Here is a 5,000-nt window from a genome sequence, read left to right on the forward strand (position 1 = left end):
AAGTTTCAGCTTTGCAACCATACTTCCCCCGGAACCCAAAAGCTTTGGTTTCCCGGAGGCTGCCCGCCGAGTCATCGGAGGAACTGCGGCGGATCGCTGGCTGGCATCGTTTATGGTTAGAACTAGGGCGGTATCTGATCGCCTTCGAACCTCTAACTTTCGTTCTTGATTAATGAAAACATACTTGGCAAATGCTTTCGCTTCTGTTCGTCTTGCGACGATCCAAGAATTTCACCTCTAACGTCGCAATACGAATGCCCCCGCCTGTCCCTATTAATCATTACCTCGGGTTCCGAAAACCAACAAAATAGAACCGAGGTCCTATTCCATTATTCCATGCACACAGTATTCAGGCGGGCTTGCCTGCTTTAAGCACTCTAATTTGTTCAAAGTAAACGTGCCGGCCCACCGAGACACTCAACAAAGAGCACCCTGGTAGGATTTAAACGGGGTCCGCCTCGGGACGCGAAAGCACCCCTTCGGCTCGCCCCACCGGCAGGACGTCCCACGATACATGCCAGTTAAACACCGACGGGCGGTGAACCAACAGCGTGGGACACAAATCCAACTACGAGCTTTTTAACCGCAACAACTTTAATATACGCTATTGGAGCTGGAATTACCGCGGCTGCTGGCACCAGACTTGCCCTCCAATAGATACTCGTTAAAGGATTTAAAGTGTACTCATTCCGATTACGGGGCCTCGGATGAGTCCCGTATCGTTATTTTTCGTCACTACCTCCCCGTGCCGGGAGTGGGTAATTTGCGCGCCTGCTGCCTTCCTTGGATGTGGTAGCCGTTTCTCAGGCTCCCTCTCCGGAATCGAACCCTGATTCCCCGTTACCCGTTACAACCATGGTAGGCGCAGAACCTACCATCGACAGTTGATAAGGCAGACATTTGAAAGATGCGTCGCCGGTACGAGGACCGTGCGATCAGCCCAAAGTTATTCAGAGTCACCAAGGCAAACGGACCAGACAAGCCAATCCGATTGGTTTTGATCTAATAAAAGCGTCCCTTCCATCTCTGGTCGGGACTCTGTTTGCATGTATTAGCTCTAGAATTACCACAGTTATCCAAGTAACGTGGGTACGATCTAAGGAACCATAACTGATTTAATGAGCCATTCGCGGTTTCACCTTAATGCGGCTTGTACTGAGACATGCATGGCTTAATCTTTGAGACAAGCATATGACTACTGGCAGGATCAACCAGGGAGCTGCGTCAACTAGAGCTGAGCAGCCGGCCGCCCGGGAGTGTGTCCCGGGGGCCCGCGCGAACACGCAAGCGTCCGCTCAATTATTCTGCAAACAGGAGGAGGCCGAGCTCCCCTGCACGATACACCTCGAAACCCTCTCAGGTCCCGGCGGCGCGCAGCGCCGTCCTAGGTACTTGGTCGGTTTCGAGAGAGGCGCAATCGCCCGGAGTTAGGCGAGTAGACGGTTTTAGTGCGAACACCCTTGCTCCCAACTGAGCTTGCCGCTGCCGACAGAGGCCCGGGAGCGTGCTGTCGTGGCATTGCCGGCGGGAGACAACACGCGCCACCTATGGTGACCGGCAGCTCCAACGCCAGCGCCACACAAGGGCAAAGCCCCACTTGGGTGCAGAAGCGAACTCTCCCAGCACAGCGCACGCGCCAACACGTCCGCACAACTGCGATACAAACCACCTGCGAGAACCGCTGGGGCGACCGAGCAGCAGACGGCGTCGCGGCGCCGAGTGCCAGGCGGCGGCGCATCCTCAACGCACACAGTCCTCAATCAGACCAGCACACTGCAGATGTCCACCGCGCTTCGCACCGGGCTCGGCTGAACCAACTTTGGCCGCCAGGCGCCGCGTGCAGGGTGCGCCGCAGCGTAGCTGCGCCGCCTGCCGGGCCCGTCGGCTGGCGCTCCTGCCACTCGGCGCCCCCCACCAGCCGCCTGTTGCGCGTGCGCCCACGCAGCGCGCGGCCAACACGCCGGGCGGCCCCCCTTCACCGGCCGGGAACAGTCCCACCAAGCCACCGCCGCGTATCGCTTCATACCCACATGGGCCTAGTCACGCGTGTGGATGTGGCGGGTACCGCTGAAACAACCGGTTAATAGCTGTACCGATCGTCGCCATCACAGATTCACCTCCAGCGTGAACAACCGCTCAACAACGGATTTCCAGTTCATTTGCGTATCTTGGGCAGTAAACGTAGATGTCCACCTACATTTGCGAATTCAACAATTCTTGCATGCCAGGATGTCATGTGTCACGACACGCTACATCAGACCACATACACACTGCGACATGTGCAGAAGAGAACACGTGGAAGGTGGCCCGCGCACGTATGCGATGTACCTTCCGCGATCCACTGTCAACCGGCATCTGCGGCATGTCCCAGATATGGAACGCGGTCCACCAGGGTAGCACTTTGTGTGAGGCAATACGACAAAGTCGGAATACACGCGTCACTACATCAGACGGCTCACGCTGACCTGACCTGACCTGACTCACCGCACCACCACCCCCAGCGACCCAGGGTGACATACAATGCGTTCGTACGTTCCTCCCACACGCCTCTACGGCGTACCACAGTGCAACCTAGCTGTTATTGGGAGACGAGACAAGTAGCATCAAGCACAACATATGGAAATTGAGATTCGACACCGTTGGGCACAGCCAGCGTACGGTCACACGTATCACACTACTTCACTCTGTACGTAACGACCGATGATCGGTACAGCGTGTGGGTTACGCGTACGACATCAGCGGACAATGGACACAGACCATACCACGACGTACACTGAGGGCGTCGACATCTGAATGCAACTGAACAGCTGCGAGGCTCATTTAACACTCAAACGCCAGACCGACCAGCTTGAGAGGACAGAGACACAAAGAGGGGGACAGAGGGGGACAGAGGGGGGGGAGGGGGGGGGGTCGGCGATATAGTCCTATTGCAGTACAATTGACAGTGGATAGCAGGAATATGTGGAAAGTAAGCAACACTCGCAAGACATCTACATGAGGATAACAACGACACCAGAGATTCCGAGCAGTGAACTATGTTAGGCAAAGGGACAACGTGGGTTAGGTTAAGGGACAACGTGGGTTAGGTTAAGGGACAACGTGGGTTAGGTTAAGGGACAACGTGGGTTAGGTTAAGGGACAACGTGGGTTAGGTTAAGGGACAACGTGGGTTAGGTTAAGGGACAACGTGGGTTAGGTTAAGGGACAACGTGGGTTAGGTTAAGGGACAACGTGGGTTAGGTTAAGGGACAACGTGGGTTAGGTTAAGGGACAACGTGGGTTAGGTTAAGGGACAACGTGGGTTAGGTTAAGGGACAACGTGGGTTAGGTTAAGGGACAACGTGGGTTAGGTTAAGGGACAACGTGGGTTAGGTTAAGGGACAACGTGGGTTAGGTTAAGGGACAACTTGAGTTAGGTTAAGGGACAACTTGAGTTAGGTTAAGGGACAACTTGAGTTAGGTTAAGGGACAACTTGAGTTAGGTTAAGGGACAAATTGAGTTAGGTTAAGGGACAAATTGAGTTAGGTTAAGGGACAAATTGAGTTAGGTTAAGGGACAAATTGAGTTAGGTTAAGGGACAAATTGAGTTAGGTTAAGGGACAACTTGAGTTAGGTTAAGGGACAACTTGAGTTAGGTTAAGGGACAAATTGAGTTAGGTTAAGGGACAACTTGAGTTAGGTTAAGGGACAACTTGAGTTAGGTTAAGGGACAACTTGAGTTAGGTTAAGGGACAACTTGAGTTAGGTTAAGGGACAACTTGAGTTAGGTTAAGGGACAACTTGAGTTAGGTTAAGGGACAAATTGAGTTAGGTTAAGGGACAAATTGAGTTAGGTTAAGGGACAAATTGAGTTAGGTTAAGGGACAAATTGAGTTAGGTTAAGGGACAAATTGAGTTAGGTTAAGGGACAAATTGAGTTAGGTTAAGGGACAACTTGAGTTAGGTTAAGGGACAACTTGAGTTAGGTTAAGGGACAACTTGAGTTAGGTTAAGGGACAACTTGAGTTAGGTTAAGGGACAACTTGAGTTAGGTTAAGGGACAACTTGAGTTAGGTTAAGGGACAAATTGAGTTAGGTTAAGGGACAAATTGAGTTAGGTTAAGGGACAAATTGAGTTAGGTTAAGGGACAAATTGAGTTAGGTTAAGGGACAACTTGAGTTAGGTTAAGGGACAAATTGAGTTAGGTTAAGGGACAACTTGAGTTAGGTTAAGGGACAACTTGAGTTAGGTTAAGGGACAACTTGAGTTAGGTTAAGGGACAACTTGAGTTAGGTTAAGGGACAACTTGAGTTAGGTTAAGGGACAACTTGAGTTAGGTTAAGGGACAAATTGAGTTAGGTTAAGGGACAAATTGAGTTAGGTTAAGGGACAAATTGAGTTAGGTTAAGGGACAAATTGAGTTAGGTTAAGGGACAAATTGAGTTAGGTTAAGGGACAACTTGAGTTAGGTTAAGGGACAACTTGAGTTAGGTTAAGGGACAACTTGAGTTAGGTTAAGGGACAACTTGAGTTAGGTTAAGGGACAACTTGAGTTAGGTTAAGGGACAAATTGAGTTAGGTTAAGGGACAAATTGAGTTAGGTTAAGGGACAAATTGAGTTAGGTTAAGGGACAACTTGAGTTAGGTTAAGGGACAAATTGAGTTAGGTTAAGGGACAAATTGAGTTAGGTTAAGCGATAATCTGGTACAGCCACAGTTAGGTTAAGCGATAATCTGGTACAGCCACAGTTAGGTTAAGCGATAATCTGGTACAGCCACAGTTAGGTTAAGCGATAATCTGGTACAGCCACAGTTAGGTTAAGCGATAATCTGGTACAGCCACAGTTAGGTTAAGCGATAATCTGGTACAGCCACAGTTAGGTTAAGCGATAAACTGGTACAGCCACAGTTAGGTTAAGCGATAAACTGGTACAGCCACAGTTAGGTTAAGCGATAAACTGGTACAGCCACAGTTAGGTTAAGCGATAAACTGGTACAGCCACAGTTAGGTTAAGCGAT

General features: G+C 50.4%; 1 non-coding gene across 1 annotated transcript in view; it reads right to left on the reverse strand.

Moving 5' to 3' along the window:
- The window catches only part of LOC126320786 (small subunit ribosomal RNA), a 1,893-nt gene extending 675 nt beyond the window's left edge, over positions 1-1,218 (reverse strand). Inside the window, exon 1 of the ribosomal RNA XR_007558253.1 lies at positions 1-1,218. This exon is cut by the window's left edge and continues 675 nt beyond it. This is a non-coding gene — a ribosomal RNA (small subunit ribosomal RNA).
- Positions 1,219-5,000: the final 3,782 nt, after the last annotated feature.

Source organism: Schistocerca gregaria, unplaced genomic scaffold (genome assembly GCF_023897955.1).
Source record: "Schistocerca gregaria isolate iqSchGreg1 unplaced genomic scaffold, iqSchGreg1.2 ptg000746l, whole genome shotgun sequence".
Lineage (NCBI taxonomy): Eukaryota > Metazoa > Arthropoda > Insecta > Orthoptera > Acrididae > Schistocerca > Schistocerca gregaria.